Source organism: Corylus avellana, chromosome ca8 (assembly GCF_901000735.1).
Source record: "Corylus avellana chromosome ca8, CavTom2PMs-1.0".
In the NCBI taxonomy this organism is placed as follows: domain Eukaryota; kingdom Viridiplantae; phylum Streptophyta; class Magnoliopsida; order Fagales; family Betulaceae; genus Corylus; species Corylus avellana.
In genome coordinates, this window is record NC_081548.1 from 11776289 (window position 1) to 11788692 (window position 12404).

Sequence of the window (12404 nt, forward strand, 5' to 3'; positions counted from 1 at the left end):
AAATTCTAAGCAAAATAAAAAATCCCCGTAGGAACGATCTGTACTTGCACCATATACTACTATTTTGATCCTATGCACTTGCGAGTTAAAACGTAGCAAAAATTATCTATTAATTTAGGTAGTATTTGTCACACACCTCTATCCACACAACAATGGTTAATCATACTTAATCAAGAGATTCATTCTATGCATGTTATAAATAAACCAGAAAATACCTTATTAAAGAATAAGTATAACCCATCTTTGGTTGGCACGGATTATCCACCTAACCATTAAGATGCAGTACAACCCATCTTCCGTAGGTATGCATTATCTAATTTTTTAATAGGATACATATAATCAAGTATAACCCATCTTTTGGTTGGCACGGATCATCCACCTAAACACTAAAATGCGGCACGACCTGTCTTTACTAGGTATGGCCTATCTAACCCTCTAGATCATATGTCAATAAAAACCATTGTATAATCATCATCCCCATAATCAAGAAAATAAGAATGATTTGAGTTCAATAAAAGTAAAATACTTTCTAAGACAAGATAATAATTTTACTAATATTAATTTTGGAATTTAAGAACAATTGCATTTAAACATCAAGAACAATATCAAATAGTAGCAATTCTCATAGTTATACAATCAACATGCATAAACTGAAAATCTATAAATTAAAATACAATCGAACCATTGTGCTCGGATAGGATTTAGCCGCTCATAACTCCGCTAAGCATTCAAGAACTATTTGCAGAATTTTTGCTCTAGGCAGTGGTTCTTCTTTCTTCTATGTTTAAAGGCCTATTTATAGGGATTATGAGAACCCTAAAAACCTTAGAAACCCTAAGAAAAACATAGGTTAGTCTCCCAGTTCAAGTGGGAGATTGAAAACCTAATCCAAGCTGTGAAAGGATTGTTAGCGCATTCTAGAAGCCGTGTGCGCTCGAGCCCAAGGGACGTGCGCTTGAGCGCATGTGCGCTCGAGCTTAGGCTGATATGTGCTCGAGCACCGGTATGCTCAAGCATAGGTGTTGGGGTGCTCGAGCGCACAAGATGCTATGTGCTCGATCCTAGGCCTTCAAGATGCTCCCCAAAATGTGCTTTTGTCCCAATTTTCAATGGAATTCTTGCATCTTCCATTTAAAGCCCTGAAACACAAAAACAAAACAAAATCAAACAAATAACAACACTAAGGAATTAACATATGCAAGTTAAGGGGCTTGAATGTGCAACATTCGGCACTTATCACCGATCTCCATAGATTTATGCTTTCTTGAAGACAACTTAGTAGATACCATGTTAAATCCTTTGAGAGAGAAAAGAATTAGAGTAGATATCATGCCTGATTTGTTGCTTATGGAGATAAATAGCTTAAGGAGTAGATACCATTCTCTTAGGTTGGCAAACATTGGGTATCTTGATATGGTTGTAGCATTGGCATATTGTTTATTTTATTCGAGTATGATTAGCAGTGGATATCAAAACCCTACCCTTTCATTCTTATTATTTCAACTCAATATTTTATCTTGTTTTATTCAGTTATTTATTTAGGCAATTCTTTTAAGCATAATTTATAGCAATCCTCATGGAAATGATCTTATACTTGCTTTCTATACTATCATTTTGATCTTGTGCACTAGCGAGTAAAACGTACATTTATTCGTCTATTATTTAGGTGGATATTTGCACAACAAGTTTTTGGCCCCGTTGCCGGGGATTGTGTTGAATTTTGTTTAGAAGTTTTTCCTTAAGTTTTTAGCTAATTCTGTTTAAATTTTAATTGTTTTTTTTTTTTAATCCTAATGTGTTCATGCTTTCTGGTTTTCGTTCAGTTTCTGTTATGCAGTAGTGCGATCGAGTGCACATTCAAACAACAACACTAAAGCTGCTATGATTTCTATTATGTTTCGGCTCTGTAGCAGTGTGATCGAGCGCCCAATCCAGAGGGATCGAGCACACCACTGCGATCGAGAGCACAAGCCAGTGCGATCGAGTGCACATCCCGACAGCAGCACTGAAGCTACTGCAATTTCATAAACTGATTGTTTTCTTTTTCATGCAGGATCGTCAATCTCAGAATTTAGCCATTATTCCATAGGCTCCAGAAATTGAACGGACCATTCAACAAAGGGAAAGTGACAACTCCGAAGTAGAAGAAGAATTCAAAGTTGAGAAAAAGATGGAAAACGAACATGTTGAGAATCCACCACTGGTACGAAGACCTATGAAAAGTTCCTTCATTCCCAAAACCTCAACCAGCCATCATGCATTGATTTCCAGCCCATTGTGCGAAGCAATTACAATTTATCTCCTCATCTACTCAATATGGTTCCACACTATAGAGGCACACCTACAGAGGACCCATATATGCAAAACACAGAATATCCATGGCTTAACCGCAGAAGGAATCAGGTTAATTCTCTTTCTTTTTTCCTTAAAAGATAATGCAAAGCTATGGTTAAATTCTTTGGCTATAGGTTTTATTGACAATTGGGAGGAGTTGGCCACAAAGTTCTTAAAAAAGTTATTTCCAACCCAAAAGAGAAGGAAATCGAGGAGGGAGATTTAGAGCTTCCAACAAAAAGATGGAGACCTTTTCCTGGAAGCATGGGAGCACTTTAACGAGCTACTTTTCAAATGCCCACACCACAATCTATCTCAAGATGATCAGGTACAAGCTTTTTACAAAGGCTTAAATGATCCTAACAAAAGTCCTGTAGATTCAACATGTGGCGGAGTGTTAATGGAGAAAAATAGTGAGGAAGCCATAGAATTCTTTGAGACTTTAAGTGAGAACTCCTAAAAATTCACATCCATAGGGAGACAAGGACTCAATGGACAGGCATATATGAAGCGAGCACAACTGGTGTAGTTCAAACTCAGATGGCTACCTTGGAAAGAAAGCTGGATATGTGTTTTGAAAATTTTAATATACTCGTAAGTGCACAAATTGTTTGCAGTAAAAAGGTTGCATGTGCGGGGTCGAACCCACAGGGAATTGTGTTTGTGAAGAACAAATTAAATCCAAACTAATTTAATCCTAACCTAGTTCCAAAAAAGGTTTGATTTTGGGTTTTGAAAATTAAAACATGAACATAAACTAAATAAGATAAAATAAAACAAAAGAAAGTACTAAGGTTTGAGAATCCACACTCACTGAATCATAACAACATACCCCATGTTCATCAATATTAATCCTAAGTTCTCACAAATAAAATCCTATGTATGTTTTACTATGCTTCAAAATGTTAATCAAAACCATCCCGTGTATCCATTCATTGCATAAATCACAAAAGGAATCCAATTTCAATCAAATCATTAGATGTATCCATAAATCACAAGAGGTATCCAATTTCAATCAAAACACCGAATGTATCCGTAGAACAAATCACAAGGAATATCCAATTTTTTAGGTAAATAAAACCAAACAATCAATTATGTTAAATTATCTCAAATCATCAAATATATCATTGAATCACAAAAGATATCCAAGAATCATTTCACATATTGAAAAGAAGTAAAACAATTCAAATATTAAACCCAATAAAATTGGACAATAAAGACTTACATGAAAGTAATGTTGTTCTTCATTGGTGAGGCTTCATCCTCAACGTTAGTTGAGAATTTAGCTCTACATGACTATGAAAATAAAATCTAAACCAAAACCTAAAGAAAAACTAATCTAAAAGGGTGAAATTCGTTCTTTGATCTCCAGCCTTCAGAATCTCCTCCTCTCTTTTTTTGAAGCTTTTGGGGTCTATTAATAAGGAGGAAACAGCCTTACAAGCCATAGGAATCCCAGAAAAATTGTGCTTCAATCTCCTAGTCAAATTAGAAAGCAATCCTACTAGAAATTGGAATAGGATTCGTCTAGATTTACATTCTTTTATTCCGGGACAATTTGGGATAGTAAACGTCTGAATTAGGAAAATCCTATTTCATAATAATTTATAGCATTTTGAGCTAGCTTTCCAGTGCCTTTAGTTGCACATCAATTCGATACTTGGGCAAAACGTTATGGTTAAAATACTAAGACATGTGCAGAATCCAAATTTGAATCCAATTCGATTGACTTCAATTAGAGAAATTCTGATTTAATCCTTTCCTTGATTTGGTTAAACTTAACCACATCATCTAGAAGTTCTCAAAGTGTACTTCCTTCCAAACTATGCATTTTTCCCTTTAAAGATGCAATTTTCCTTCAACAACCCACGAAACACTAAAAAGACAAAACTAACACAAAACATTAGAATAAGACACAGCTAAAGGATTAACCAATGTAAATTATGGGGTTCAAATATGCAATATCTAGCACTTATCAATATTCTTGTAAAAGCCATGACCTCTCACAACATTTCCCCTGTTCAACAAATTGCACGAATCGAGGTATGTGCCATATGTTCCCATTCTAATCACACCACTGAGACTTGTCCCATTTCTCCATTTATAGATCAATTGTGGGACAAAAAAACTACCATTTGAAGAACAATCCATACTCCAACAGTTACAATGCAGGGTGGGACAACCACCCCAATCTCTCATGGAGTAACAATCAAAATGTTCTGAACCCTCAAGGACAATAAAGGAATTTCGAGCCGGGAAATAACTATCAGGCTCCACCATAAGCGGTCCAACCAAATCTGGAGTTGAAAAAGAATAACCTTGAAGGTACTATACTCCAATTTTTAGCTGCGCAACAACAAACCTATGCACAGACCAGTCAAACTATTAAAAAATTGGAGGCCAATACAAGTCAAGCTATTCAAAGACTTGAAGCACATGTGCGACAGATGGCCAAGGAGCTAAGCAAAAGAAAGATGGGTGAATTTCATCCCAAATAATACCTAATCCAAGAGGTCACGGGCAACTAAACGCCCCATAATAGTAGCACTGAAGCTACTACCAAAAGTGCTCAAGCCACAAGCAGAAGGAGCTCGAGCGCATCTGTCCTGATCAATGGTACTAAGGTCACTTCATGCACTAAAAAGCCATATCCATTAAAATTTTCTGTTTTGTTTTAATTTTTGTTTCATTTTCTGTTCCTTTTTTTTTTTTTTTTTAGTTTCTAAGCTATTTTTACAATTTTAGTTTTCCTTTGTTTTGTTTTAGTATATTTTTAGTTTTCCTTTGTTCTGTTAATTTTTAGGGACAAGTGTTCTTGCAAGTTTGGGGGTGATGTAGATCGGAGTGCTTGGGACTTCATGATGAAGACGTGGAGTGATATGAGCGTGCAGGGACCCTAAGAAGTCAAAACACAATTGCAATGTCCAGACTTGATAGCTGTGTCCAGACATGAGGAGTAAATTCAAGTTTCTGGAATTGGTGTCCGAATAGGGAGGCCACGTGTCCGGACAGGGCTGCGATGGGAGAGTTTCCGTAAACCGTGTCTGAACAGGGCCTCTAGCTGTCTAGACAGGGTTGCTATTTAGGAGTCTTGTGAACTCCTGTTCGGACAGACCTTCTTGCCTCTCTGGACACCACTATGTTATTTTGCTTTTTACGCGTGTTTTATTTACGTGTCCGGACACAGGGTATGTCCTATCCGGACACCCTATGTAGCTTTACAAATTCGACCCTACGTCGTATTTCCTTTAGCTTTAGGTGTTTGGGGTCTATAAATACATGTTTTAGAACCCTAAGAACATAGTTTATGTTTATTATTTGGTTTTCTTCAATAAGAATACTCAGAGGTGAGTTTTTTCATTATTTTCCTTCAAACCATAGATAAACTCTATAGTTTTGAGAAGATTTCTTAAATTTGTTGATGGACTCAGGATCTTAGGAATATTTATCCCTTCTACTTGCTGTGTTTTTTCTTGCCTATCAGGATCCTATGCTATCAGTTGCTATCAGAGCCCAAGTTTCTTCCCATGGCTTAAGTCAGAAGGGGAAGGGGCAACCGCTTTGCATACGTGGAAGACATGTATAATCGTGAGGCCACAACTCGTGAAGAACAAGCGGCGGCTTATTAACGACACTCAGAGGCACAATTTGCGAATCTGAGGGATCAAATCGAGGCCCTCACCAAACAATTGGCCGACGTGGGTGGTCGTAGAAGACGTCGTCATATACCCTCACTGCCTATTTTGAAGGAGGAAGACGACCAAAATGATGAGGATGGATTCGGGAACCCTTTAGTGCACGGGTGTCAACCTCCTGTACAAGCTCAGGCCAATCAGTGGGAATCTAGTTTCAAACTCAATATTCCAGAATTTCAAGGGGGCTTGCAACCTGAAGAATTTTTGGATTGGGTGGCAACAATTGGGGAGATTCTCGATTTCAAGGGGGTACTTGAGGATCGTCGAGTTTCTTTGGTTGCAACTAAATTCCCGGGACGAGCTTCTACATTGTGGTAGCAATTGAAGCAATCCAGAGTGCGGCAGGGCAAAGGAAAAATCAATAGTTGGGAGAAACTGTTGAAACACCTGCGACTGGCCTTTTTACCTTACAACTATACCTGAATCATGTATCAACGGTTGTAGAATTTAAGCCAAGGTTTGAAGTCTGTGGATGACTACACGGAAGAATTCTACAAATATTTGACACGTGTTGATTTGGCTGAATCCAATGATCAATTAGTGTCTCGATACATTGGAGGTTTGCAACAGTAGATTCAAGATTCTTTAAACCTCTTTGATCCCGTTAATGTGTTGGAGGCTCATCAATGGGCGTTATTGCTTGAAAAAAATGCATCATGGGGATCTATGGGCTTCTTTGGCCGTGGAACCGGAGGAAGCATGAACCGGTCAAGTGGACCATTCATGCCGTGAAGCACCTCTCAACCCCCAAATCCAATCTGAGCTCCAATGACAACAGGACCCCTTACTCGATCGGCAACTACTAATGGGCCCAAATGCTTTCGATGTGGCGAGCCGGGCCACTGGATGGCGGATTGCCGTAAGGGGGAAAAGTATGCTAAGAGTCTTCTTATTGACTTGGGAGACACCTTCGATGAACAAGGTGACAGAGAGCAGCAAGAAGCAACTTTAGACAACTACGGAGATGTCAAGGAAGAATTTGTTACCGGGGATGATGGACTCCTCTTGATGGTGAGGAGGGTGTGTTTTACTCCCCGGAAAGTGGAGGGTGATGATGGGCAGCACCACAATATTTTCCACTCAATTTGCACCATTGGGGGCAAGGTATGCAAGCTAGTTATTGATGGAGGAAGTTGCAAAAATGTAGTGGCGGAAGAAACGGTCCAGAAGCTGGCCGAAGAGATGAAGAAACACCCTACACCATACCACTTCGAGTGCATAGAAGGGAAGCAAGGTAACAGTATCCAAACGTTGTCTTGTGTCTTTTTCAATTGGGTCCAAGTATAAAGACCAAACATGGTGTGTTGTGGTGGCCATGGATGCCTGTCACCTATTGTTGGGAAGGCCATGGCAATATGACCAAAGTGCTCACCCTGATGGAAGGAAGAACGCCTATAGCTTCTTGGTTGATAATGTGAAGCTAAGACTCCTACCAAGTTTGGGAGACAGACCTAAGCCTTCAAAAGGGGTGGGTCAAACTCTCTTGGCAAAACGAGAGTTCATCAAGGAGATGCTAGACTCTGATTGTGTGCACTTACTATATGGGAAGGAGAGCACTACCACGAAGGTGGTGTTGGAATCAGTTACGGGGTTGTTGGAGGAGTTTCATGATGTGTTCCTGACGCAAACACTCAAAGAGCAGACGCCTCTTCGCGACATTTAACACCAAATCGACTTGGTGCCCGGGTCCAACTGATGTACAAATTTAATTGTACTCGCAAGCGCACGAGTCGTGTGCAGTAAAGTGTGTGCAAGTGCGAGGTCGAATCCATAGGGAGCCGTGTTTGCAAAAATAAATTTCTAGTTTAAACCAATTTTATCTTAACCTAGTTCCAAGTTGAGTATTTTTGTCATGCAAAAAGCATAAACTAAACTAAACAATTTGAAAACAAGTAATGGCAAATTACTAAGGTTTCCGAATCCCTCTCGCCAAATCAAACAACATGTCTTGCATTTTATGCATACAATAGTCAATCCAAATACATTGTTCAAAAGTCGTAAACATGCAAATTAAATCATTCGATGAATCCATCCGTTAAAAGAATCACAACGAATATTTAATTGAGATCAAATCATCCACTGTATCGGTAGATCACAATGGATATTAGTCTCAATCCAATTATTCGATGTACCCCCACATGAAACACAATGAATATTAAATTAAACATGAGTATAATTCCAACATCTAATCAATTAAACTTAATCAAACTGTTGGATTGGCTTTTGAACAACACTTTCATAAAAATAGTCTCATTGTATATATAAAACGACAAGAACATGTATGTTTATCAATGATGAGGCTTCATCTTCAACCTTAGTTGAAAGTTTTAGCCTCTCATGATAACAAAAACAAAAAACAATTGAATTGACATCATGAGAAAAATAAAACTTACAATGAAACTGGAGTTCAAAGCTCCAAAAACCCAGAAAACACGAATTTTGACAAAGTACGACACCCTCGGCGCATCTCCGTACGTTTACAATGGAAAAAAATGATATTTATAAGCCAATTTTAGGGTTTCAGCACTGCCAGGTCGGCTAGGTGCACTCGATTGCACTCGTGCAACAAGTTTCCTGCTGCACAGGGCGCGAGTGCGCTCGATCGCACTAAACATGCACTCGAGCACACTTCTAGTCAGAATTAGCCTACTCTTGTGAAACATGACTTTGTAAATATTTGAGTTAGCTTTCCAATGACACCAAGATCGCTTCAATCCGAGCTATAAAACTCTAGATATGGCCTTTTTAATGGGACTCATCGGGTGCGAATCATTGCTCGATTCCAATTTGCTACCAATGCTCCTTGAAGTGTTTTAAGCCACATAATTAATGGAATGAGTTGCAAATGTCACCTTAAAGCCACATTTCTCTCTTAACAACTTGCAAATCACTAAAACACCAAAACTAACCAAAAACATCAAAAATTAACACAGCTAAGAGCTTAACAAACATAAGTTAAGGGGCCCAAATATACAATATTTGGCACTCATCAAATACCCCTAAACTTACATTTTGCTAGTCCTTTAGAAAAACAAAATGAAAACAAGAAACATAAGTCCACTATCGTGGGAGAGATGATTGCATTTAGCATATGCAACAAGCCTTTTAAACCCCTAGGCATCCCTAGTGGAAGAGTGAAGTCTTGTGAGGGTTTAACAGGAATGATACCCACAAACATTGTCAGTGCTATGTCATTGACAAACACAATTTTGACACAAACACATGGTTCTCACATCATGAGCAGGTTTAACAAAGTGAACACCACAATCAAATCATCAAGCCAACCACAAATCATTCAACTCAAAGGTGAAAATTTAAGACAACACAAGCTTCAATAGGTGCAAAGTGAGACTAACATAAAGTTAAAAGGCTTCAATTTTTCTCAAAGTTTGGTGTACCTCAAAATTCATAGGAATTCACACAGATGAAAACACTGAAGGCTTAGATCAAGACATGCATTTATATATATATATATATTTTTTATTTTTTTTTATTTTTTGTGTAGGCTGTGCAATGGTCAGCTCCCTTAAGCTTTCTAATTGACCTATATAACGAGTGTTGGGCCAGTGACTCCCAAAGCAAATGGTTTTAGGGCACTAGATGTAAAACATCCCTAAGGCTTAATTACTCAAGTAAAAAAGGCTACGAAGCCAAACTAGCCATACAATCAACCAAATTAAATTTCTCATCTTTTTTACGCGAACACTCAATGCTTAGTGAGGCATGAGGTCCAGTTACTCAATGAAAAGCTCAAACTGATGATGACACTTTTTTTTTTTATTTTTTTATTTTTTTATTTTTTATCTATCCTCAAGCCAAGGTTTCATCAACACTTCATCCTACAAATTGCAAGGCACACCTAATCAAGCCAAATCTCATACCTCACAGACTTTATGCTAGTGTGCTTGTGATTCAACTCAGACATGTGAAGTCTCTCTAATCCACCAAATGAGTCAAATGACTCAGATTTCTAATGACATGTAGTGTTCAAAAAGTTAAACACACTAATGACATGCAAACCACAGTTATGATGTAACTGATGCCCATTCAACAATATAGCACAATTTTTTTTTTTTTTTTTTTTTTAACAAAACAAACAAATAAAAACAAACAAAAAGACACAAACAAACAAAAAGACAATGTGTTTTCCACTCTCCCAAACTTAAATTACACATTGTCCCCAATGTGGCAAGAGATACAATACACTGGGATGAGGAAACTCGAGTGTGCAAAGGCCAGGGCGTCCCCCAAACTTGAACACCAAAACACCTGTCAAAAATCTAACAGCAATATTTCCTCATAGAAACAAATATCAAAAGATTAATTGCTGATAGAAACAAAAAGAAAATGACACAAAATAAAATAAAAATAAGAAAGAAAGAAAATGTGCAGAAATTAAAATGGGGAAGAAATTTTACAGTGCTTTCCCCGATCATTTAGATGTTCAACCAATCTCTTCCACCCTTTCTTCTTAAGAATTTGATATCCCTCTGGAAGGATGTTTCGCCATCTTATGTAGCCAACTTGCTTGTTCCGAAGGATCTTCTTGGGACGATGGTTCTTAGGTTTGCTTGCTTGTTTGCAAAGATCCTTGAGAGTCTTGGCATAAAATGGCTCTTTGAGACATTGAATAAGTGGAGCTTGGGGTTCATGGAATGTCTCAAGAGGGATTGTGACGAAGGAATGAGCTTCAGTACTCAGTTTCTTATCATTGGACAGACTTAGAGTTGGTAGGGGATCAATTTGCTCAACTTGCTCTTCTTTTTCTTTCTCCTCATGGTTACCCACAATGAAAGGCTTAGCTGCTAATGAGGGTGAGTTAGGGAATGATATCTCAGTGGTTTCCCCATTCCCAGTTCGCATCTTGGGAGTTGAGCCCAACAAAGCATCAGCTTGCTCAAGTAACTTGTCAAGGTCTAGATCACATCCAAATTGAGCAAAGCACTTTCCTAATGGGTCCTCTAGACTTGGCTCATCAACAGTCTCCTCAATAATTTTCTCTCTCCCAATTGGGGTGGTGGCTTGGACATGCTCATGATAAGGATTGTTGGAATCATCCTCATCAATCATGTAGTGCCTTTCAGCCATCAACTGACTTTGAAGCTCTTCTTCCTCTATTCTGGTGAGTTCGGCAACTAAATGACCAAGCTGTCCTTCCAACTTTTCAATTGCTTGAGTGTAGGCCATGGCTGCATTCTTCACTTCATTTATGGCTTGGGAGTTGACCATGGTGGCCTTTTTAAGCTCTTGCAAGGTTTGGCAATTATACTATATGAATGCTTTGAGGGTGTTTTCCAATGATAAATCTTGTGGAGGATAATTGCAGGGTGAAGGGGTAGAGGATTGGTTGTTGAACTGCGGATATTCAGGATGGTGCAGTTCATCAAATTGGGGAGCATAATTTTTCATAGCATTAGCTTGCCACAAGAAATTAGAACGGTGGCTCCAGTTTGGGGTGTAGCAATTGAAATTTGATTCATACCTCGGACTGGGGAAGTTGGTGTGCATCTGCTCATGTGAAAAATTGGAAAATTGTCCTCAGGATGGACAATTACCTGAACTATGATAAGGGTTAGAGTAGTATGAACATGGTCCATGTGGGTGAAAATGGTGAGGATAGTTGGTAGGAGCGGGTGTCCTACAACTAGGGGTAGCATTAAAATTACCTAAAGGAAAATTCATGCTTATCCTCACTCTTTAAACAAAACACACTTCCACATGAAACATTAACCAAATTTGTTTGTTTTTTTTTTTTTTGAAAATAACATAAACAAAAATACCAAAAATTTAAAACAAAAACTCACAAAACGGACCAAACATAAGTTTGGCAAAATTCAAGGTGTTGGCTCGTTTTGGTGCAGTCTGCGGAGGTGCGCTCGAGCGCAAGTGTGAGCAGGTTCGGCATGTGTTCTGCTGCTGCGCTTGTGCGTTCGAGCATATGTTTGCTGTGCGCTTCATCTGCTGCCTTGTGCTCGAGTACACCCGAGCACGAGCGGGGTGCAATCGAGCGGACTAACAGGGAGTAGATTCCGCAGAACCGCAGAAAAAAAAATGAAAATAGAAACCAAACTCTTTTTTTTTTTTTTTTTAATGGCTAGATGAAACAAAACAGAAACAGATAAAAATAAAAATAAACAAAAATTGTAAAAAGAAAATGAAACAAAAATGTACCTAAACTAGTAGAAAAATAAAATCAATTTAAATAAAAATCAATTTTCACAAAAACAAACAACTCCTCGGCAACGGCGTCAAAATTTGATGTACAAATTTAATTGTACTCGCAAGCGCACGAGTCGTGTGCAGTAAAGTGTGTGTGCAAGAGCAACGTCGAATCCATAGAGAGTCGTGTTTGCAAAAATAAATTTTCTAGTTTAA

At 38.3% G+C, this 12404-nt stretch overlaps 1 non-coding gene across 1 annotated transcript; it reads right to left on the minus strand.

Moving 5' to 3' along the window:
• Nucleotides 1-2539: 2539 nt before the first annotated feature.
• Nucleotides 2540-2646, minus strand: LOC132191197 (small nucleolar RNA R71). The gene has a single exon (XR_009441225.1). It is a non-coding gene; the product is annotated as a small nucleolar RNA R71 (small nucleolar RNA).
• Between the last annotated feature and the right edge of the window lie 9758 nt (nt 2647-12404).